The sequence below is a fragment of the Dipodomys merriami genome, unplaced genomic scaffold, assembly GCF_024711535.1.
Source record: "Dipodomys merriami isolate MVZ:Mamm:240054 unplaced genomic scaffold, mDipMer1.0.p SCAF_22, whole genome shotgun sequence".
NCBI classification, from domain to species: Eukaryota; Metazoa; Chordata; class Mammalia; order Rodentia; family Heteromyidae; genus Dipodomys; species Dipodomys merriami.
Window position 1 is genome coordinate 22,692,248 of NW_027203604.1, and position 26,115 is coordinate 22,718,362.

At 38.7% G+C, this 26,115-nt stretch overlaps 1 pseudogene; it reads left to right on the forward strand.

Annotated features, from left to right (window-relative positions):
• Positions 1 to 2,607: 2,607 nt before the first annotated feature.
• LOC138834946 (probable G-protein coupled receptor 151) lies at positions 2,608 to 3,854 on the forward strand (annotated as a pseudogene).
• The last annotated feature ends 22,261 nt before the right edge of the window (positions 3,855 to 26,115 follow it).

The following is a 26,115-nucleotide window of genomic DNA, read 5'->3' on the forward strand; positions in this document are numbered from 1 at the left end:
CATTCTTTAGAACCCCCAAAGTAGAAGCAGTGGTTTTATGAGGAGCATAGTCAGTAGTGGCAGACAAACGGCCACAGGGGATTTTAGGTGTCAGTCCCTCTTTAGGGTTTGATAAGTCTGCTCTCAGGCTGTGGCCCCCAGTAGCATTCAGAGTGGTGGGAAGAGCTGCAATGTTTGCAGTGAGAGTAGGTAGGGACACCAAGACCCTGCATCAAGTGAGTAAAAAGAAGAGGCAGACACGGTGGCACTGCCATGTGTCACTGCCTCTGGTCTATCCTGGCTTCTGTATTACAAATTTGCCTCTTAGGACACAGACTGTCCTCACAAATGCCAGGTCTCTCTGTAGTTCAAGAGAAGGAAGTTTCTCATGAGGGGGGAGCTCACCTCAACCCCAGGATAGAGGCCGCAGCAGTGGTAGTTGCAGGGGAAGATCTGATGGCAGGGATGTTTTCCTCTTGGTGGCTGTCAGAGCAGGTGTCTTTGGTGGAGCATGGCTTGCTGGGGGACTAGCTGTGGGCTTGTCAGCCTCCACTTCCTTCCCTGGCTCCTGGGCGTCTGAGCAGATGGGGAGATGGCTTTGACTGTCCATGGTGGAGCTTTGGGAGCTGGGGCTGTTACAGCCATGACATGTGGTGCTTGTAGTAGGCACAAAAGCTTCTTTGACCTTTTCAGCATTGGGAAGAATTTGCTGATGGTGACAAGAATAGAATCCCTGGAGAGTGATGCCACCCAGCAGGTGCCACAAGAATGTGCATGCAGACTGTGGGCATGTGGTGCCTTTATTCAAAACATGTGAAACACTCTGCAAGGACCAGCAGGCCAAAAGCAGTCAGCTGGAGTTTTAGCTCGCACAGTCTTCCCCGTTGCCCCTCGCTGGTGTTGGCACCAGAAAAGACTGTCGTGTCCTGTGTCTGGATCCTATTTAGACCTTGCCAGCAGCACAGGATGGCTCTGAGCTGGGTGCACCTCGTCCTGATTATTCTTCTTAACATTTTCTTATTTGTATCTGGTGTTACAGGGTTAAGTTTACACCGCAGAGTAGCATTAGAGCAACTTTTTAGATGATCTTTACTAATGGTAATTTTGATGAGAGTCTAATTACCAAAAAGGCACAGGAGATGTAAAACAAAAACAAAAAACAAAAAACAAAACCTAAACCTCCATAAACCAAACCATGTTTCCTAAGTACATGAAGTAATGTTCTACATCCTAGGTGATAAAGCACATGGCAAATGAAAACAATACAGAGAATGCATGTCACTCCTGTCAGAATAGCCATCATCAAGAACACAAACAATAGTAAGTGCTGTCAAAGATGAGTGGAAAAAGAAGCTTAATACAATGTTGGTAATAATATAAGTTAGTGCAACCACTATGGAAACCAGTATGGAAATTTTTCAAAAATATAAAAAAAAGCCCATATGCTTCAACCCCTTACTTTTGGACATTTATCCAATGGCATGTAAGTTAGAGTATAAAAATGGTATGCTGGGTGGTGAATTGATGGTGGAGGGAACTTTGGAGTCGAATGAGGGAGGAGGTAGCAAGTTGGACATGAAATGTACTCACTGCTTTATTTATGTAACTATCACCCATTAGAACATTACCTTGACAATGAAATTAAATTTTTAAAAAACTATGTGAGTACAGTGTTAACTGCAGCACAATTCACTATAGCTGACTCATGGGAAAGGACAGATGCCATACAACATACTACTGGATGGAGAACATGATTTTCTTCTAAGATAGTTTCTATACTCATTTTGAGAGTCATCAACTCCTTCCTGTGAACAATTCTAATGCCCTTAATCCCCTCCAGATTTTTTACTGTCTTGTGCATCTTTCAATTTTATTCTGGTCCTAGAATAATTTCTTTCTGAACGTTTCCCCAGTTTCAAATATCATTCTCTTTAATGTCCTCAACATAAAAAATAAGGACTTGTTTTTTCTTTTGTTTTTGTCTCAGTAAATAAGGAATTATCTGAAAAGCAATCACTTGATGGCCTTCACTTGTTGGAAAGTCTGCTTAGAACATAAACCAGCTGTAATTCAGAGCTCTGAAATTAACTCTAAGAATCTCATAATTGTCTACATTTACATCATCCATAATTATACTTCATAGGACTTCTTTCCACCATTTTTTCTAAGCTCAGGACCAAACTGAGGGCCTTCTAGTTGCCAGACAAGTGCTCTTCTCTTGCCTTATAAAAAGTTATCCAGTTGTGCCTGCTATGAGTCAGATAATAATCAGACAGATGTGATTTGATGATAAAAGGAGCAGCAGCACTGGGTCTAAATGAGGTCTCCCAAACCAGCAGCATTAAAACTCTGTGGGAACATTTTACCAAGGCAAATTCTCAAATCCTAGCCAAGACCTACTAGGTCAACCATACTCGAGATTCTGATGTGTTTACTGAATTACAGCCCACAGCCAAGGTTGCAGAAACAGCTGGTTGGAAATAATTGCAATTAGCTCTATTCATTTCTTGTTAATCTACAAAAAAACATGCCTCACTTACACATGAGTTCTCCTTTATCATTTATGGGTATGTGTTCACTGTTGCACGGGGTTGGTATTTTGTACTAATTTGCTAATGAGCAGCAACCATGCACCCCGGTGGCTGTCTTTCACTGGTCCCAGGTATAGAGTCTGCAGCAGAGAAGAGCTTGGCAGTCAACCTCCTTCTACATTCTGCTCTCAGGGAACAAGAAAATCCAGAAGTGTCATTTGACACTAACAACCACACTTGTAGTATGTTGTACTAAAGAGCAAGCAGAATGACCCACTTAAATAAGAAGCTATCATCTGTGCAGTAGTGTGGCATGGAAAAGGTGATTCTGACACATACTCTGACTCCATCATCCTGAATTCATCCTTGGCTCACCTCTGCCTTGCTAGAGGGTAACTGTCCTCTGACTCCAAGAACTGGAGGACCATCGTCCCTGCTGTATTGGTGGCTGTCTGCCCAGTGGACTTCGTGGGGGAATCTATGTGTGATTGCCAGCCTCCTTCAAAGTGCTTGAAAGGGAAAGCTTGATCCACTCTCTGATTCTGAATCTCAGCCTGGCTGATCTCTTCCTCCAGCTGTTTTCTGCACTACTATAGCATACTCCAAAGACATTTGGGATGTAGGCGGCTTTGTCTACAAGTCTTCTTACTGGTTCATCTACATGTGCATGCCAGTGAAGAGCCTCACAATTGTTGTAGCTGTCTAAAGCATGCTTCATGTCTGCGAGTGACCAACCAGGCAAGTACATATGCATGAATGCTCCATGCTGTCCGTTCTGGGAGCCATTTATCAATGGCCCATCTTTACTCTCACCAGAATAGTTTCTTAGAACCTGGGCATTACAAAGGTGTGGAAATGTGCCTCATGAACATACCAGCTGTGTCTGAAGGGTTTATTTCAATGTCAAGTAACTTACAATCTCCAGATATTTTGCCTCCCATCACTTCTGGCCAGCTTTTATTTCTGGAGAGCTTATGGCCAATGTAGAAAAAGAAGAATTAAGACTCAAAACCTTAGAAGCCAGATGCCTTGAAAGCAACTCACAGTGATGAGGCTGAGCACTGAAATCACCTCTGCTCTTCTGTGCCTTGGCTGTGGGTGTGGCATCTAAAGGCTAAAGGGCCATCAACATCACAAGGTTTCATAGCCCTGGCTCAAGTGCTGATGTTTTCCATCTTTTTGGGAAATCCTCACATTTTCCTACAGATGTCTGAAAAGTTCAAGGAAGTCTTGAAAGGCGTGTGGAAATGGATAGTGACCAGAAAGCTTCTAGCTACCTCAGAGTCTCAGGTAACACCAGCTGGTAACTGAGAGGTTCTTCCAAGTCCCAATATCCATTCCTGAGACTCACCCATTCCAGCTCACCCACCTGCTTGAAAGGGAAACCTGAGAAGGCAGAGATTCCATCCTCTATGATGGACAGTAGTTTTGGCCTGAAAGGGATGCTTTTACATCTTACAGGACAATGACTGTATCCTCTAGGAGCATGTAAAGGCAGGGTTGTGATACAGTAAGAAAAACTGTGGTCACTGTCCTTATCTGTCCCACTGCTTATTGAATAGTGCTGCCCTCACTCTATAAAATTATGACCGTTAGAAATTACAAAAAAGCTTTACATTCTGCATTTTCAAAATATATAATCTGGAAGTAGTTTGCCTTGTAGTAATTATGCTTCAGAATTAAAGCCTGGCCATCCAAAGAAGGCATTGTAAGGGTTGTATAAAGATACTGCTGCCAGTGATTAGTGAGCCCAGCTTGGAGTCACAGCTCCCAGTGGCTGTTTCTCTGGCTAGCAAAGGACCAGCTATGTACTGTATTGGCTGGAGCAGAATCTATCTTTGTTGAAGGAACAGCCCTCTATCATCATTTTCTGCCTGAACTTGCTGACCCCAATGTTATCAAGTTTATTTCACATAAACGAAGCTCAAAACAAAAGAACTTTTCCTTTACTGGTAAACTTGCCTTAATTACTATTTCTAGTTGCTTAATAACTATTGTTACTTGATAGAAGTTCATATAAGTTTCCTGATCAAAGTTTATAAAGACTGCTACCTGATTCAAATTCTGGATGAATTTCAAGCTAGAGCTCTATTTGGCTAAGTTTAATTCAAATTTTGCCTTATTCTGGAAAGGCTACTCATTTCCTTTAAGCAAGCAGAGCTACCCACCCTCCCTTATGGGAAGAAGTTTGGGCATTTGAGGGATACCACCCTCTAAAATGCCCTCGGTGCAAGTGTCCAAGCTTCACAGACTAAGAATTTTAGCAACCTAACATGCTAGTCTATATTTTGATAACAAATAATTTTTAAAATTTCTTCTAAAATGCAGGAAAACCATTTTTTTACAGCAATGTCTTCTCTCCCCAGACAAACTAGAGACCACATTTAATGATGCAGGAATTAAATAATGACCAAAGACAAGCCTTAAATATAATGGAGGAATGGAGGGGTATTATTTCTTGCTAAATTATATCAGCTTTACCTGTAATAATTTAAATTCAACTCAACTTTTAAAATATTGCAGGGCAAGCTCATAGAATTCATAAATGTTATAGACTGTGATAGACAATTTGCTCCAGGAAAGTTAGAATGTGTTTGTGACTTTAACTGAGCATCACTATCCTCTAGTACTGTGAAATTTGGGAAATTATGTAATCACTTAATCACAATAAAAAATAAAAAAATAAAAATAAATAGAAATAAAAAGAATATAATGTGAAACATTTAAATAAATTGGTGGGCTGGGAAGGTGGTTCAGTGGTTGATTGCTTGGCTTGCATGCATGAGGCCCTGGGTTTGATTCCTCAGCACCACATAAGCAGAAAAAGCTGGAAGTGGTAGAGCACTAGCTTTGAGCTGAAGAGCTGAGGGATAGCTCCTAAGCCCAGAGTTTAAGCCCTACAACTGATCAAAAAAAAATAGGTTGGCAAGCTGGCCAAAAAAAAATATATTGCAGGGCTCCTAAGTCATGAAGAATGATAAGTGTTATTTTGAAAAACCATTGGCTAGTAAAAAAATAAAGAACAATGGTGATTGAGTGTGAAAAGCACTAAAAATCAACTTTTGTATAGCTTCATGTACAGTAAAATTTAAACAGACAATTACTGTTCATTTTATAACAAAGTAAAGCATATCTAATAAAACAATAATTATGAGACATGTTTGTTTTTGGAAGTATTTCAAGGCTGTTCTTTTAATTTTTAATTTTTTTATTCTTATTGTAAAGGGATTAAAGTTACATAAGTCAATGAGTACATTTCATTTGGAACAGTATGTCTTCCTCTTTTAAATATAAACAGGATATTTGTTCACTTTTTTAGTAGAATTCTAGGATATTAGCAATGTCTGCCCCATCTCTACCCAGGAAGAAAACTGTCTGTAAAGCAAAAAGACACCTGAAGAGCTGTTCCTGCAGATCCTAATGTCAGGTTTGGAGTTGTTTGTCTTTTTTGCTTTTTAGAAGAGGTCATAGTTTGCTTGTCAACATGGCAAGACAATTGTTCACAATTGTTCACAATAATATCAAGTCACCTCTCAAAACATATGCACTGCTGGGTGCTGGTGGCTCATGCCGTAATTCTAGCTACTCAGGAGGCTAAAATCTAAGGATGACAGTTCAAAGCCAGCCCAGGCAGCAGAGTTCCAGACTCTTATCTCCAGTTAACCACCAGAAAACTGGAAGTGGAGCTGTGGCTCAAAGTGGTAGAGCACTGGCTTGTAACAAGACCTCAAGGACAACAAGACAACACCCAGACCCTGAGTTCAAGCCCAGCAACTGACAAAAAACAACAACAAAAAACATATGCACTAATGGGAAAAGCTTAGTCAGGTAAATGATCCAAAAAAGTAATGCAATGATACTCATGTATCTGAACAGATTCTCTTTCATAAATATGAACCTCTAAAGTACATAGTACTAAGGTTCACATCCCTACACACATTTACTGGAAATTCAGAAGCATGCTACATAGGGAAGTATAGGCAGCCCAGGAGATTTCATTACAACGAAGAGTAAGCCATAAATGTAAGCGAGAGGTAATTAGTAATTTAGGGAATGTGAAAACAAAGACTCAGGAGACATCATAATGACCTGTTAGAACTTAGCAAGATAGTTTGTGACCTAAATTAGGCATGAAAAAGACAAATGCAATTTGCCAAATACATCTTTTAAAAGTAACTTAAGAATTATGCATCTAACAAATACAATGATAAAAACAACCTTTCTAGAATTATAATAAATAAAAATGTCACAATATAAACTATCACTATTTCAATAAAAAAGAAAACTATGCCAGAAAAAATAGGCTGTTTTTAGTATCAATATACAGGAGTCCTCACAAAGGATTTCTTTGACATTCTCCTGATAAAAGCAGTCAAAAACTTATAGAGTTGTCTATAAAACAACTATAACAACAAACAAAAACAACCAAAAAGTTTAACATCATAGAAATACACAAAATTATGGTACATAAAATAAACACAGTCATTTATAATAATTAAGAAAACCCATTATTCTAGAATTCTTTAAAAAGAGCACACACTTGGTTAGTTACAACTAATAAAAATATATGTGCTCAAGAAGTGGAAAGCCAATTGTAAAAATGAATTTACTATGTTAAGATAATAAATTTACTATTTACATTTTAATTCTTTTTAACATTTTTGTAAAAAAACAAAACAAAACAGGTTTTTTTTTTCCCAAAGAACCACCTTCATCTGGCTGCTGGTGGCTCATGCCTGTAATCCTAGCTATTCTGGGGCTGAGAAGTGAGGTTTGAAGTTGAAGCCAGACAGGGCAGAAAAATCCATGGAACTCTTATCTCCAATAAATTACTCAGAAAAAGCCAGAAGTGGTGCTGTGGCATAAGTGATAGAGCATTATCCTTGAGAAAAATTATCTTGGGGATAGTGACCAGGTCCTGAGTTAAAATGGCAGGAACAGCACCTAAATAAATAAATAAATAAATAATGTCACATTTGATAAGAGTTGCCATACTCTCCTTCACACCATAATTTAGCTGTAATCAATCAGTCTCTTTCCAGTTAAGACTATGTCGATCAGTCCCTAAAATAATTCTTTCCATTTTTCCTGCTAAATAATTGTCCCATTTTCTTTCCCATCATAAATCTCTACACAAACTTATTACCTCCCCAGAATAATGAACATTCAAACTTTTTCAACTCTGGCCATCCTATTAATTCTACTATTATCAATCTCTTTTTCTCAGAGCACTTTCTAAGATCAGGGATAAACTCCTCACCAGACAATAAAGGCCAGACTTAAGGACTAAGTAGATCACAAGGGTATAAAGGGAGAGAGAAGTCGATGTCAATTTTTATGAGATCTTTGAAATGGGATTGGCAGTGTGTATTAGAGAAAAAATATATTTTAAATAAAATCTAGACTCACAGAATTTTTGTAAAATATTAATGAATGAATAATTAATGAATGAATTGAGGTCATTAATATAGATAGACAAACAGACATACAGATAGATGGATGGATAGGCAAATATAATTGAATAACCAAACCTTTTCCCAAACTACCAACAGAATGGACATCATTCTACATTATAAACAAAGCTATTTCTACATTATAAAACAGAGTAAGAGAGCAATCATGAAACTTCTGTTTCCTAATAACATATACATGAGCTATCCCTTCCAAATGCAAATATAACCTAGTACATTTTAAGATGTAAATCTATCTGAAACTATACAAACTTTATTAGTTACCTCTGCTTAATTTTGCTTTAACAGATTAATTTTTATTTCTTTCATAAGTTCTTGTTCTTCATTAACTGTTAAGTAAAAATTTAAAGAAAATATTCACTAAAGAAATCAAGTAACAACAATGCTTGATAAGAAATGTACTCGTGATCTTGTCCATGTAATTATAACCCCTCTATACGTTATTTTCACAATAATAAAAAAAGAAATCAAGTAACTACTGAATTATTTAGACAACAGTCCTGCAAATCAGTACTAGAACACTTGCAGTTTAATGTCACAAATAAGCTGATATGTATAATTATTTTATATAATACCAGGCTGAGACTCAGTTCATTCTTGGATGGAAGAAAGCAACCTGACTCTGAGCATTCAAGCCAAAGTATCACCACTACCACATGCACATACACAAATACCACCCCCACACACATACACATACACTTGATCCATGGCTCTAGTGGTACTGTGCTAGCCTTGAGTGAAAAGATCATAGCCCAGAATAAGCACAGAAAAAATATGAATAAATGGTACTCAGTATTTTGAATGGTGTTTGGACATGAAGTAGATTTTTTAAAGTCCCATAAGATTTAAGTGCATCTATATTTTCAGTAAGCTTGTCATACTATTTCCAAAGAAAACTTTTACAAAAATTTAGTGACCAAAAAAGTCATTAAAAATGTACAACATTGATCATGATGCATTGTATTCATAAACTCTTTTGTAGAAGGAAAATCCTTTGTACATCTACTTAAAGACTTTTTGTTGTACAGATACTGTACAGAGGGGTTACAGTTACATGAGCAAGGTAATTAGTCCATTTCCTATTGAGCATTGTTACACCCTCCTTTATATTTCCCCTACCATCCCTTTCCTCCCTACTTCCTCAACTCCTCCCTTCCCTCTCCTACCCTCCTTGCCACCCTCTGCCAAAGTTCATTTTCAACATACTGTCTTGTACATCTCATTGTTACAGTGGGTCATCCTGTATCCTCATTTCAGCATTTTGTTATTTCTCTTCCCCTCCCCAAATTAGAAAAATGTATATACAAGATGCAGGGCACCAGAATACAGTAACAACAGGGGTTAAATCATGGGGGAAGAACATACAAAAGAAACAAAAAATATCACATAGTACATTATAAGTACATTAAGAACAGCAACAAAGATAAAACCTCTTGTGTCCCTATCTTGGGGTTCATTTCAATTAGCATTAGGTTACATGGTTATTTGTACATAGCTTTTGAACTTTTCTGCTTGTTCTAACAATAGAGGTTTCTCTAAAGATGACATAGAGCTCCCCTATGACCCAGAAATCCCACTTTTAGGCATTTACCCAAACGATCACAAACAAGGCCATACTAAAGCTACCAGCACAACTATGTTTATCACAGCATTATTCACCATAGCTAAGATATGGAACCAACCCAGATGCCCCTCAGTAGATGAATGGATCAAGAAAATGTGATATATACCTACAATGGAATTCTATGCCTCCATCAGGAAGACTGGCACTGCTCCATTTGTTAGGAAATGGAAAGACGTGGAAAAATTATATTAAGTGAAGTAAGCCAGACTCAAAGAAACATAGGTCCCATGGTTTTCCATATCTACAAAAAACTGCATTTTTATTAGTACAAAAATATTGTGCAGGAAGTGGCGCTGTAGCTCAAGTGGTAGAGCGCTCGCCTTGAGCTGAAGAGCTGAGGGACAGCGCCCAGGCCCAGAGTTCAAGCCCCACGGCCGACAAAAAAAAAAAAAAAAAATATTGTGCTAACCAGTCCAATAAGGTGCTATAAGGCTTACTGAGGAACATTTCCGTGGTATAGATGAGCATAAACAAAGTATACAAGTTCCAACATATCTTGAACTAACTGAAGATCTTCACAAGGATATTAAGTTAAAATGTGTACATTGTCTAGGTTCTGGTGGCTTGTGCCTGTTATATTAGCTACTCAGGAGGCTGAATTCTGAGAATTGTGGTTTGAAGCCATCCCCAGCAGGAAAATCAATGAAACCCTTATCTACAATCAGTCACAGAAAGCAGGAAATAGAGCTGTAGTTTCAAGTGGCAGAGCACTAACCTTGAACACAAAAGCTCAGTGACAGTGCCCTGACTCTGAGTTCAAGACCCAAGACAGGGACTTAAAGTGCAAAACACACCTTTGTTTTAATTTTCTATATATTTGTATTTATTACTGATTTACATTGATAGTAGGCTATTATTTAAAAATTAGGTATTCCTATAGTTTTCATACTTTCCATAACTGAAAGAACATTAAAATTAGAGGATAAAATCCTAATTTAAAACTTAGTTTCTTCATGTCTTCTAGTACATTTTATGAGAGAGTGCCTGTATTATTTTGTCAGTATTTGCCCTTTCACTGAAATCATCAGTTAAGTTCCACATAGGAAGACAAGTGGTGGGATTATCCAAGAAGACCTGCTTATCATCAGTACAAACAACAAACCTAGGAATTGATTACAAATTTAACTTTCCTATAGTACAGAATGTTGTTTGCACTTAATTTGTCTAGGGTCAACTTGTGAAACGGGGAAAGGGCAAGGGAATAAGGACATTTTCTTCTAATAAATATGGCCTTTACAACTGAAGAAAGCAGAATGGCTGTCTAGGTTAAAAGAGAGAGAAGAGAGAGAGAGAGAGAGAGAGAGAGAGAGAGAGAGAGAGAGAGAGAGAGAGAGAGAGAGAGAGAGAGAGAGCATGGTATATTGAGAAAACCAGGGAGAGAAAATTAGCTTATCAAGAGTTTTAAAGTGTTTAGGAACTTGGTTTAGTACATTCAATTTGATAGCACTAAATTTTAAACTATCATAAAGAATTTAAAGGCCATAAATAATGTACAGGTCTTTTTTGGGAGGGTAGTTTTTAGCATATTTACAGAATTGCAAAACCATTACCACAAACTAATCCTAGAACATTTTTACTTTCCACAAATGTCTTACCCATTTGTAGTCATTTCAAATCCCCTCTGCTAGCCCCAACAACCCTCAATTTACTTTCTATCCCTGTGGATTTGTTTGTCTCTTCTGGATATTTCATTTAAGTGGAACCACATAAGCATATGGCTTTTATTGCCTGATTTCTTTTCTATTTAGTCCTAGTTTCAAGATGCCTCCATGTGCATATGTCAATATTTTGTTCCTTTTTATTGACAAATAACATGCTATTGTATTGATATGCTAGGCTGTTTACCCATTTTTAATTTATTTTTTCTTTTTATTGTTATTATAAAGGTGATGTACAGAGGAGTTACAGTTACATAAGTCATGTAAAGAGTACATTTCTTTTTGGACAATGTTACCCCTTCCCTTCCTCTCTCCTAGTTTTTCCATCCCATCCTCAACCATAAATTACCAGGCATTCTTAAATTTTAATTAGTAAAGTGATTGCTTTTAAAATATATTTTAAGTGAGCATCAAAGTCATGACAATCTCCTTTCTTCCATCTGAAATTTAAGAAATATTTAGAAACACTTTTCTGAACTCTAGATAATGAACACTTGCATGTCATTTATTCAGAATTATGATAATTTAAATAAAGATCAAAAAGTATTTTAATTAGAACTTTTCTTCATAGATTTTTAGCAATTTTTATTGTGATTAGGTGATTACATAAATTTCACAAATTTCACTGTATTGTGGGATAGTGGTACTTAGTTAAAGTCACAAACACATTCTAACCTATAGGGCAGATTGTCTTTATCGTGGTCTATAAAGTTTATGAGTTCTATGAGCTTTGACAATACAATTATTTCTTCCACACTGGGTGATATGTGCATTTCTTTCCTTTTGCTTAGTGTCAGCTGTTACCTCTTTCCTGCTCATTCCCTCCCTCCCATCACTGCCATTGAGTAGCTTGGTTTGTTTTGATCAATGACCAGTGCAGCTGATGCGTCCCACTGTTGTATGTTTTCCCGTTTCCCTCTAGTTCTATGTCATCCTCCTAGTTTCCCTCCAATGTGTACATACATACCATATATGTGGTCAGCAGCATGGGGTTGTTTAATAATGATTCAACCAGATGAGTGGAGGACCTTTGCTTACTTTGTCGTATCTCTGTACATTTTGGATTTAGCATCCACTTATTAGGGAGACCATGTGCTGTTTGTCTCTTTGCTCTTGGCTTACCTCACTCAACATGATTTCTTCTAGTTCCATCCATTTCCCTGCAAATGCCATTATTTTGTCCTTATCACAAAGAAAGGATTTAAAGACCATAAATAATGTATAGTTCTTTAAACTGTTCTAAATCTTTAGAACAGATTTTAGTTCTACTCCCACTTTATAACCAAAATTACATTTCAAATTCAACCTTCTATGAAGCTTTGTAGATCTAATTGTATCTATCGTTGTATAAAAAGTAAAAGAGAATATCAAATTCACTAAGAGAAATTACAGCCCACAATTCTATCTTTCAAACTAGAAAAGTCAGACAAAAGAAAAGATAAAAGAATGAACAGAATTTCAGGAGACTATTAGACTCTAACAAAATGTATAACTGGAATCTCCAGAAAGAAAAAAGAGAGACATGAGTGAATTAAAACAAACAAAACCAACTCCTGAAAGCCCAATGTCCAGAAATATCAATTTGGTAATAGAAATAAATATTTATATACTTAGTATATACATACACATAATAGATATACTAAAGAAGTTCAGTGAACCTTATATAAAATAAAATTCAAGAAAACCAGCCCCTGAAACAAGATGAACAGGTGAAAACTTTAAAAAAATACTGTAAAGACCAAAAATCTTGATAGCAGCTAGGAAAAATGACATCGTACATACCAGTAAATGTCCCAATGAACGTAAGATTTTTTGTGAAAACCCACACAAATCACAAGATAACAAAACACCTTTAGCAAGTTGGGTGCTGGTGACTCACACCTATAAATCAAGCCTCTCAGGAAGCTGAGATCTGTAGACTGCATTTCAAAGCCAATCTGGGCAGGAAAGTAGTCCGTGAAACTCATCTCCAATGAACTACTCAGAAGAAGCCAGAAGTGTTGCGAGTGCTAGCCTTGAGAAAAAAGAACCATTGAGACAGTGTCCAGGCCCAGAGTTCAAGCCCCAGGACCAGAAAAAAATGGGCCAATAGGTCTTTTTCCGATGAAGGTAAACTAAGATTTCATCTCCAGAAGACCTCTTTAACAAGCAACTTCTTTTTGTGAAAGGAAATGTTACTAAAGGAAAGCCTAGATAGTTAGGAATACAGAAAAACATTAAAAAATGGTAAATATAAAAGGATTTTTAGTATTCATGCTCTTTGAAATATGTACATAATTGTAGTATAGCCTTAAAGGGTTTCATATATATAGTAGTCATCTATATAATAATGATAACATCAGGTCAGTGGTAGAATATATTCACTTACATAGAAGGTTAAGATTAACCATATATTATAATCCTATTAAACAACTACATAATAGAAAAAGGTAGGGAAATACCATATGAATCCAGCTTCATTTATAAATCTGAATGATAAAATATCAACATTGCAATTGATGTAGTAAAGAGAGAAGAGGGAAAGAAAAGTATTGATGTGAATAGTCAATACTCCAATACAAAAACAAGAACTGAGAAATCAAATAAAAACATGACTAAGCTGTCTGTAAGAAATATACTTTAAACTCAGAAAACCTGAACATAGTAGATGAAAAAAAAGATATTATATAAACAGGAAGTCTAAAAAGTAGAAATACACATTATACTAAGAAAATAAAGTTTGAAACAATATAATTTCATAATAAGACATAATTATTCTTTTTTTTTTCAGTCAGTGGTGGTGCTTGAAATCTGGGCCTGGGAGCTGTCCCTCAGCATTTCGGCTCAAGGCTAGCACGCTACCACTTAAACCACAGCGCCATTTCTGGCTTTTTCTGTTTATATTGTGCTGAGAAATCAAAACTAGGGCCTCATGCATGTTAGCCAAACACTCAACCACTAAGCCACATTCCCAGCCCAAGAGGTAATTATTCTTCAGGAAAAATGTTAACTATTATAAAATGTATATAAAGCCTACTAATAGGTATTTGAAATCAATCAGCTAAGAAAGAATTAAATTAATGAGAAATAAATGCTTCTGCAATTATAAATTAATATCATCCTCTCAGAAACTCATATGCCACCAAAAACCACAATAAAATCTATTAAAATAAGATATATAGTAGTCAAAAATCTAAATGTTAGATTTTAAAAGATCAAAATCATACATTGTGCATGCCTAATTCATAGGGCACTTAGATGAGCATTCTAAAAACACTAAATAGCTAAGAATGAAACAAAAGCCTTCTAAATGATTTCTTTTTCTTTCTTTCTTTCTTTTTTTTATTCTGAAAATACTGTACAGAGGGGTTACAATTACATGGGCAAGATAATGAGTACATTTCTTATCAAGCATTGTAGCCTCCTCCTTTGTTTCCCCTTCCCATCCCTTCCCATCCTCCCCTCCCTGCCCCCCCCAATCCTCCCCGCTCCTGCGCCAATTTACCAGAAAAGTATACCTCAAGTAGTAGAGTACCAGCTGATAGCACAAAACACACATTCATACATACACACACACACACACATGTGCAACTATAATTTCTCTTAACTGAACACCAGTACACACATTATGCATGCAATCTGCATTTGTTCATTTGACAAGATTGACAATTATATTCTTTATATAAATTTGAAAATAATTATTCACATATTCTCCCTTCAACAGGCTGGATTCTGTATAATTTGCACAGTTTTCAACAACCTTTCATTTGATTACCCTTGGCACTTTCTTGAAATTTTCCCCATCACAGTCCAATTCTGACACATTTGCCTTGTAGGAAAACAAGAGGATTGTAAACAGGTCTAGAACTATGATTTCAGGAATACTGAATCAAATCCACAAATTGATGCTATGCTCCAAAGGTTAGAAAAATGAGTAAAAACCAGGAGTATAAAAGGAAATCTAAGGTCAGGCACTGGTGGCTCATGCCTACAATCCTAGTTATTCAGGAGGCTGTGATCTGAGGATTGCAGTTCAAAGGCAGCCCGGGCAGGAAAGTCCCTGAGACTGTCATCTCCAGTTAACCACCTAAACATGGGAAGTGACACTGTGGCTCAAGTGGTAGAGTGCTTGCCTTGAGCTGAAGAGCTCAGAGACAGTGGCCAGGCCCAGAGTTCAAGCCCCTCAACCACCTAAACACGGGAAGCGACACTGGCTCAAGTGGTAGAGTGCTTGCCTTGAGCTGAAGAGCTCAGGGACAGTGGCCAGGCCCAGAATTCAAGCCCATCAACCAACAGGAATTTTTTTTTAAAAAAAGGAAGTCTGAAATGTATCAGATAATGAGGGTGTTGTCAAATTACATGCACTTCTTTTTGTCAGTTATGTGCTCTGTTCCTGAGCTATTTTGTTCAAGGCTAGCACTCTACCACTTTGAGCCACAGCACCACTTCCAGTTTTTGAATGGTTAACTGGAGATGAGAATCCCATGAGGAGTTTTCTACCTGAGCTGGCTTCTAACCACCATCCTCAGCTCTCAGCTTTCTGAGTAGCTAGGATTACAGGTGTGGGCCACTGGTACTCCCCTACATGCACTTTCAAAAGGCTCTGTTACTTAAGGAATGTATTAATCTTTAGGGCACACAGAAGTTAACCACCAGGGAGAGACATTCAGTTTCAGCCTATAGCTAACAATGAACTCTAAGATTTCCTTTCAGTTTCCCTCTCATAAAAAAAATCCTCAGAGTTTCATTTCTTTCTTTAGAATTTCATAGTGCCTGTTTAATCACTTGGACTCTAGAAGGAATAAAAGTCCTACCAGAGCTCTGCTTTTTGTTAGGCTAATACCATACTTCCCAAGCCTTTCTTTCAGCACAATATTACTTTGTTCAGACATCTAACCTCTAAGATTGTAAGAGGATACATTCTTCTGTCTTAAGCCATCATGTTTGTAGTATCTAATTGAGAATGGATGACACACAGCACAAATACATTGATGGTCACTTCATTCGTACCTAGGGATATACTTTGGTAGTAGAGGGCTTGCCTTGTTCCAACCCCACACACACCACACACACACACACACACACACACACACACACACACACACAAAAACACACACAGTCTCATATGTATTTATTATATAATAATGATAATAACAGCTAACGTGTAGTTTATTCATTACATACCATGTATTGCTTGTAAAGACTTTAATCATCCCTATGAAATTCATTTATAAATGAGGAGTTATGCCATCAGTGGACTAAACTGCCGAGTGTGGTAGTTGATGTCTGTAATCCCATCAGTATGGGATATGGAAGCAGGAGGATTGCAGTGTAAGTTCAGTCCAAGAAAAAAGTATGAGAATGTACTTTAAAAATGAACTATAAAAAGCAAAATGAGCCAGGTGTAAGTGGCCATTCCTCCAGTCCATATTTTAGCACCATGAATAGAGTTTTCAATTTCTCAGAAACACCTGGAAAGAAATTGCAGCAAACCTCTAGCCTGCTTTACTATATTAATCTACATAATTTGAAAGAACCTTTCATGCTTAGAGTCCAGCCCAGTGAGACCAACTGAGGCACCCAGTACAGGCCATTGGAGAGAAGAGAAGCCAAAGTAAGATGCACTGTTCCAGTGAGTGTAAGAAAACACTGTAATCCAGCACTGAGTGCACTCTTGAAGGGATGTTCAACAGACATACTAGAAAATAGCCATGGCATACCCAATAGAGGCAGTTTTTTCTGTCACAGCTCCAGAAACCACACACTGCAGGAATGTTCTATAATAGAACTAGCTCCATGGTCCTTACTTATACCTCCAGAGTGTAATGTATTCTTACTAATGTACCAAAAAGTTGGCTAACACAATCACCCAGGAACTTCAAATTGCTTGTGTGACATCACAAACCAGCACAGGCAGGAACACACAAACACCACTTCCAGAATACAGGGGATGAAAAGGAGACTGAACTATAAGGGGAAATAGATCTGTAATTGAACATTTCACTGTAGATGAAACCATGTTGCAGGCTTGTAAGTGTCCTAAGAGCCCACTTCACACCTGCAATAAAACTTCTTCCAAGGTGTGAGAACTCACACCTTCTAACTTGGTCCACCAAGTCCAAGACAATGGATGACCAAATTCATGGGTTTTGACTCCCCATAGTCCTCTAAGCCCCACCTAGAGGAATTTCCCAGAATTCAAAACTTATCCTGCCTTCAAATCCTGAGCATCTTACAGACACTTAGTATCATGAAAAAGAAAACAAACTGAAAAATACTAATAAAAAGAAAAAGCTCCACTGGCTCACTGGATTGCTAGAAGGAAGCTTGCCATGAACATACACAAAAGGAGCTGGCCACCAGAACATCCAACTGGGGGGCACAGTGCTGGACTTTGGCCACACCCAGTGCCTGTTCTTCCTTTTGAAGTGAAGCAAGTGACCTAGAGAACTCTCTAACATCCCACTCTCTACTCTGGCCAGCCATCCTCACCTCTTATCCTTCTTACCCAGCAGAAGGCAGAGATGTGGACAGATCCCAGGGCATGAGTGAGGTGGTACATGGTCTGGTTAGTCCAGATGATGCCCCTTCTACTTCCACATGCCTCTAAAGTGTGCTTGGCATCCTGACTGCCCAACCCAGTGCACTCTTGACACCATGTCCTGGCTTAGATGATGCCTGAGCCCATCATCAATTTTTGGAGCTCAGCTTACCTGGGCTGAGCTTAGCCCTGGGCGCTTTCCTCACCTTCCTCTGGCCAAACTCTTCATGCTACTGTTGGCAGCCGCCTGGCAACCTGGCATCCAGGGAACAGCACACACCAGGTCTGTCTGTGTCCGCTGTTCCATGGCTGCCCACCTGTGGCTTTCCGTATGGTAGTGGTCCCCACAAGCCCAGATTGGGGGCCACCAAGAATGGTGTCTGTTGTTCAGTTCATGCTGTTTAGGTACTGGCTGGAGGTAGCTGTGCCCACTGTGATGGGCACACCAAACAACACTAAGCTGGCCCAGGTGCAGTGGACTTCCTGGAGATGGGAAGTCTGTGAAAGGAGAGAGGAGCAGTCTGGGGGCTGGAGGGAGAAACCAGTTCCAGCCTAAGAACTGCTTTTGCGAGCGCAGTGCTGGTGGCTCACACCTGTACTTCTAGCTACTCAGAAGCCTGAGATTTAAGGATCTTTTATTCACCACCAGAAAATCAGAAGAGGCTCTTGGCTATTGGGAGTGCTAGGCTTGAGTGACATTGCTCAGAGATAGTGCTCAGGCCCTGATTTCAAGCCCCACGACAGGGATTTTTTTAAATTGCAAGATGATTTCTTGTCTTGGTAGCTGGGACTGGGGTCAATTTTTGCTAGTTTGTGAGGATGACCAAAGTGTGTGAACCACCAGGATACTAATCTGAGATAGGATACTAGTTTTTAATTTTAGTACACTGTTTTATGTGCTACAACTAGGGCTCAATCTCAGGGCATTATGCTTGTGCTTGGCTTTTGTGTGTGTGTGTGTGTGTGTGTGTTTCCCTCTCTTTTTTTCTTTCTTTTTTATTGTGAAAATACCATACAGAGGGGTTACAATTACATGGGCAAGATAGTGAGTACATTTCTTTTTTTAAATATATTTTTATTGTGAAAATACTGTACAGAGGGGTTACAATTACATGGGTAAGATAATAAGCACATTTCTTATCAAACATTGTAGCCTCCTGCTTTGTTTCCCCTTCCCATCCCTTCCCATCCTCTCCCCCCCAGCCCCCCCAAAGTTGTAAAGTTCGTTTTTCGACATAACAACTTGTACATCTCATTGTTGCAATGGGTCCTCCTGTATCCCTGTTTTAACAATTTGTTTTTTCCCTTCCCCTCCACATATACCAACATCATATATAGTGAAAGCGGGGCTTGTACCATGGGGGAGGGACATACAAGGCAACAAAGACATAATCTTATAAATATGTTAGAAACAATCGCATGAAAGATCTCTCTCCCTCTTTTTTTCTTTTTTTGTCAGTCGTGGGGCTTGAGCTCTAGGCCTGGGAGCTGTCCCTAAACAATTCAGCTCAAGGCTCATGCTCTACCACTTGAGCCATCGCGCCACTTCTACTTTTCTGGTGGTTTTTTTTTTAATTGTGATTGATTACATAATTTCCCAAATTTCACAGTATTGTGAAATAATGATGCTCATTTAAAGTCACAAGCTCATTCTGACTTTCCTGGAGCAAATTGTCTATCACAGTCTATAACATATAACAGTGTACACATATACACCATACATGTGATCAGCAGCATGGGGTTATTTAGTAGTGGTTCGACCAGATGAGTGGAAGTTCTTTGTTTCTTAAGTCCTGTTAATTTTGTCTTATCACCTAACATTTTGGATTTAACATCCACTTATCAGTGAGACCATGTACTGTTTGTCTCTTTGCTCTTGGCTTACCTCGCTCAACATGTTTTCTTCCAGCTCCATCCATTTCCCTGCAAATGCCATTGTTTTGTCATTTCTAATGGCTGCATAATATTCCATTGTATATACGTACCACAATTTTTGGATCCATTCATCTGTGGTGGGGCATCTGGGTTGTTTCCATATCCTAGCTATTGTGAACAGTGCTTCAATAAGCATGGAGGTACATGTGACCTTGTATATTGGTTCCTGTTGTTCAGGGTAAGTGCCTAGAAGTGGTATGACTGAGTCATAAGGGAAGTCAATCTTTAGCTTTCTGAGGACTCTCCAGACTGCTTTCCAAAGTGGTTGTATAAGTATACATTCCCACCAGCAGTGTAATAGGATTCCTCTTTCTCCACATCCCCTCCAGCATTTGTCGTTGGCTGATTTGTGGATCGTGCTTGGCTTTTTAACACAAGTATGCTACCATTTGAGACACAATTGTTATTTCTGGATTTTTGCTTCTGAATTTGAGATATGAGTTTGACAGGAAAAACTCTTGTCTTGGATGGGGAAAAACTATAGATAAAGGAGGATTACTGTACCAATAGCTAATGTAAATGCAGTTATTGTTGTCTTCGTTACATGCCATTCTCTTGAATATGGTGTGTCTGCTGTTTCCTAGTGTCTACCCAGGGATCCATCCTGCCTACACTTGGTCTCTGCTCTGTCACACTGCAGGCTGGACAGCTCTGGAAGGTTCTATCTTATATTTTGTTTAAATCTGAGCTGTCTTTGGAAGCCTCCTGAATTACCTAGGATTCCCATAGGATTCCTCTGCTTATGGGTGCCACTGATTGGGGCTTGTCATTTGTCTTGTGAAAGGTGCAGTATCCAGCCACTAGGAAGACACTGTAAGTTTAGAGTGGGATGTGGAGAATTGATAGATTTGGAGCCAAGGAAGCAAAGGCTTGGGGATGCCCAAATAGTTTCCAGGGGAAAAGACTCTGTCTTCCCAGCCTAAGGTGATGAGACCTCGGGGACTGCACCACTCATGCTGTGCTCTGGGGGCTTCCAGCTGTGGCTGAGAGAAGCCCTTTAGAGATAACACAGAGTAGTGACAAACAAAGCTTTGAGATATGGAAGATCAATTTCCTAATAGTATATTAAAGCAACCTGCCTCCTAATCGCTTTGTTGGATTTGAAAAAGGAGTTGATAATTAGTGGAAAAACCAAGTCTAGGGAACTCAGATTGTGATTCACATCAAACAGATGGACCCAGCACCTCTTCTCTGCCTAGACATGCTACAGATGTTCACAATATTACATTCTGCCTTTCCCTGCTTTCTTCTCTTATGTTCAGTGCTGTTGAAAATGATTTCTGCCTGTCTTCCTGAACAAAACACTGGAATGTCTATGTAAAGTTAAGACTCCCCAAGCACGCCCCCAGTGTTCAGGGCCACAGCTCTGCAGGTACCTCATAGCCATCAGGTTAGCTTTTGCTTCCTGAAACCAGAGTTTAGTCCAGCTTCTGACCAAAGCCTCTCAGGGCATCAACACAACCCTTAGACTAACCCATCCCTTAGGAATGAGGGCTTCAGAGAAGAGGAAGGGCGGAGGAAGGGAAGGCTGCACCTCTCCACCCTGCCTCCACAGTAGCACATCCTTCACTTTTCTGGGCCTTGTAGATCCCCACTTCCAATTCTACTTGCTCAGTATGTCAGAGATGGATGTCAGTCCATTCACCGTGCTTTCCCCTTGAACTCTACCACTGCCCAAGTAGTTTTATCCTTTAGAGAACCTTAGTTTGAGCCCACCAATCTCACTACTTTTCAGTCTGCAACTCTCCCAGGGATATTAGTTACTTTGTAGAGAGGTATTTACAAAATCTTCTCCACCCATATAATTTTCTTCCACAACGTTTTTTTTTCCATTAGTACAGAAATTGAACTCATTTTATACTTATTAAATTTTAACCATTTAGTTTGTGTGTTCTGAAGTTAGAAACATCAAAGTTAAATATTTTTTATTCTTATTCATTTTTATTCTTATTTTATTCTTTTTTGTAAACCAAAATATCTACTACTTTGTTATTTGAAAAACAGTGAACAGAATGTAAGAAATTAAACTCTCAAATGATTGTTTGGGCTAGTTACACTTATACTTCTGAATTAGAAAATTTGTACAAAGCTTTGCTGGCATGCTGTAAACACATTTATTGAACGAGACACTTATTTTCAAACTGAGAAACAAGCATTTCCTCAGTTTCTTTTTTATTTTTTTAATGCTGGTCTAGAGGCTTGAACTCAGGGACTGCGTGCTTTGCCTAAGCTTTTTTTTACACAATACTACCACTCTACCACTTGAGCCACAGTCCCCTTTCCAGCCTTTTCTGTGTAGTTTAATGGAGTCTCATGGAGGTAGGGAAATCGAGAGAAAATGAGGGAAGGGGTAACACTGTTCAAAAAGAAATGTACCCATTACCTTACTTATGTAACTGTAACCCCTCTGTACATCAACGTTACAACTGAAAAAAAAAAAAAAAAAAGAAAAGAAAAAAGAATCTCATGGCTTTTCCTACCCAGGCTGGCTTTGGGCCACGTTCCTCAGATCTCAGTATCCTAAGTAGCAAGGAAGAAAAGGAACATAGGTGCTGGTGGCTCATGTCTGTAAAGACATGAGCCACCAGCACCTATGTTCCTTTTCTTCCTTCCTTCCTTCCTTCTTCCCCTCCTTCCTTCCTTCTACTCTTCCTTCCTTGTACTGAGATTTGAAGTTGGACATTGTGCTTCCTAGGTGGGTGGCTTATTATGGAAGCAAATCTCTAGCTCATTTTGCACTTACTTTTTTTTCTGGTGCCAGTCCTCAAAGTCTCAGGACATGGGTGCTGTCCCTAGGCTTTTGTATGTGTGCATGTATTAACGGGAACTGAACCCAGGGCCTGTGAACACCAGACAAAAGCTCTATCACTGAGCAAAATTCCAAGCAGCTGGTAAAGACAGTGTTGCTCTGTAGCTCATGCTGTCCTTAAACTCACTACATAGGCATTTTCCTGCCACTGCCTCCCAACTGCTAGGATTGTAGTCATACACCCCCATACTTACCCATGTAAGTTTTGGTACTTTACAGAACCTTTACAGCATTGCCTAGATATATTAGGAGTTATTATTATTTTTTTGGGGGGGGGGTCCAGTCGTGGGGCCTGAACGCTGGGCCTAGGCACTGTCCCTCAGCTCTTCAGCTCAAGGCTAGCACTCTACCACTTGAGCCATAGCGCCACTTCCGGCTTTTTTCTTTTTGCTTATGTGGTGCTGGGGAACTGAATCCAGGGCCTCAGGCATGCAAGGGAAGCATTCTACCACTAAGCCACCTTCCCAGCCCCCAGGAGTTATTATTATTATGGACATCTAGGATGCTAATACAGCCTTGCTCAAAAAAGAAAAAATAGATCACTAAAACATTTACCACAATCATTATAACAGAATAGCCCACACTATCAATATAGAAAGACAACATGAATTCACTGAAGCCTTGGTTGAATTTTGATAGTATTAAAAAATGTAATAAAAGACTAAAAGAATTTATCATGAACTTCTCATGAATGACAAGGAAGAGAGCACAGGATTTTTATATGTCTTGAAAGTTACTTAACTTTTAAAATTATGTACATTACTTTTTTTAAGTGTACACTTAATGAAATTTCAACCAGTAAATGTAAATATGAGATTACCAATTTTTAGGAAGATAACATTTAGGTACGTGAAGAATAAACTAGAGAGTGAAGACTGTACAAGAGATAAGAGTTCAGAAACTGGCACAGCTTGAAGCCTAAACCGAAAGCTCATCAACACATAAACTAAAGCAAAAATAAGAAAACATACTGCCTGGGTTCAAGATGCTTGCAAGTCAACCAAACGAATATGGATGTACAAGAGAAAATAAATAAAGAGAATACTAATGTCACTTTGCAAGATTCATGATGCAAGAGGAATATTCCCATCAAACTGCTTTTGTGGTCCCATTTGTTTTCAAAGCAGGTGAACTGTCTCCAGTTCAGGTCAGGATATGGATATGGATATATATATATCTATATATATACATACATTTATATATACACATATGCATATATACACATATACATATATATCACAGAGAACAAAATATGCCAGCAACTAGGAGCTTCAGAATCATCAATTTCAAATAAATAAAAAATTGCTGCTATTATGAAATAACACTTGATTCTTGATTAAATAATGATTAAGGATGCATTACTAAGCCAGGCACAGGTGGCTCACCACTAGCTAACTTCAGAGGTGATTTGAGGATCCCTGTTTGAAGCCCACCTCTGCAAGAAAAGGCCATGAGGCTTATCTCCAAGTAATCACAAAAATGTAAAAGTGGATCTGTGGCTCAAGTGGTAGAGCACTAGCCCTGAGCAAAATAGCATAGCGCTGGTATAGCACCCATCCCTGAGTTCAAGCCCCAGGATCAGCACAAAACATAAATGAAATACAATAATGCATTAGACATTTTTATTTTAATAATCATTAGATCTTAATTAAGGATGATAATGAGGGAATATTTTTTTCTAATTCTTGAAATGTATCCAGAAAACTGAAAATTTCAGCGAAGAAAAATGAATATTTATAATCCACAGGATAACCTTTGATATAGTTCTTTCTACTTTTGTTCTTACAAAATTGGCTATAATATTTCCTCTTTTGAGGGAAGAGGGTAATGTTAGTGTCAGTTCAGAGTTTCATACTTGCTAGGCTGATGCTTTACCACTTGAGCCCTGCTCCCAGCCCTTTTTTTGCTTTAGTTATTTTTCAGATAGGGTCTCTCTACTTTTTGCCCCCAAACAGCTGCAGACAAATATTCTCCTGTGTATACCTAACTCCTTTGTAAGTTGGAATATAAGTATGCATTATCACACCCAGCTTAACTTTACTGAGATGAGGTCTTGCTAACATTTCTTTTTTGCCCAGGTTGGCCGTAAAAAGTAATCTCTATCTCCTAAGTAGACGGATTTTTAATGTTTCAAGAGTATCTTTTTCCATGCTATTGAATACTCTGGCATCTCACAGAATGCTGTATATTAGATTTAATAAATTATCCATATTAATTTAAATCCTAACCAACTGATAGCATTATTCACTACTAAAAGCTCTTGATGAACATATTTAGGCATAAAGTGTCCACATTTCTAATTATCTTTTTCAAGCAGAATTCTAGAGAGGGAAGAGTTAATAAAATAATATAGACAGCCAGGTGCTGGTAGCTCACACCTGTAATCCAGGAGGATGAGATCTGAGGTTCGTGGTTCAAAGCCAGCCTGGGCAGGAAAGTCCATTAGGCTCTTATCTCCAAGAAACCACCAGAAAACCATAAGGTGGCCAGTGGCCGGGGCTGGCCTTCAGCTTGTGCATGCAAGTGCATGCGCTTTGTGGCTTCATACCTGGAAGTGATCTGCCAGCAGTTGTCCATTTATATCCACTGTGAGGGCAGGGAAGACTAACTTCAGCCCTTCAGGATGGGCATGCAGTAGGGCTCTAGCCTTGGGCTAAAGTGCTGAGGGCAAGCACCCAAGCCAAGGTCAAGCCCCACAAACTGACAAAAAAAAATACAAGTTTAAGACTGCTACTATACATATATGTTGTAAAATTCCTCTCCCAAAGAGCTGTTTGGGAATTACAATTTTTAAAGTAATTTTTAAAAATTACTTTATTGTTGTTTTAGAGGTGATATACAGTGGGGGTACCCTCACCTCAGGTAATAAGTACATTAACTTCTATTTGCTTAGTATCATCTGTTCCCTCATTCTCTCCCTCCCATCTCAACCCACGAGTTGCTTGGTTCACTGTCACCAATGTCTAGTGCAGCCAATGGGCTCCACTGCTGCAATTTTCTCACCCATTTTCACCTGATTCTGCGTCCTCCCCCTCCCCTTTCCCTCAGATGTGCATATGGATATACTATATTAGGTAAAGAATACAGTCATCTAAATTGAGAAGACAAATTAAGAAAAGCCCCTTTGTTTCTTTATCTTGGAAGTTATTTCAGTATGCATATTAGTGTTAACTTCAAGTTTTAATGGGGTGTATAGTGTTTCTAGTTTTATATCCACATTTTGGGGGAGTCTGTGATTTTTTTTGTCATTTCATGCTCTTGAAATTGTCTTTTCATGTACCCTTTTATTTCATTGGCCATTTCTGTCATTTCTTAAATAGTTCTTTTTTCCTCCATCTCTTCTTCACTCTTACTAGGTTCTTCCCTCGATTGTTGTTAGCTTTTGGATTTGCTTTGTTGTCTTGATTGTTCTTGAATCTGGTAATCTTTTATCATGATTTACACATTTGGGTTCAGGGACTACAGGGCCATGGTGTGGGCTTGGCCTGTTCACACCTGACAGGTGGCAGCCCTTATTTGCCCTGGGTTAGCTCATACTGGGTGCACTAGCCCACTCTGGGTCCCAGAACCCAGCTCCCCAGCACACTT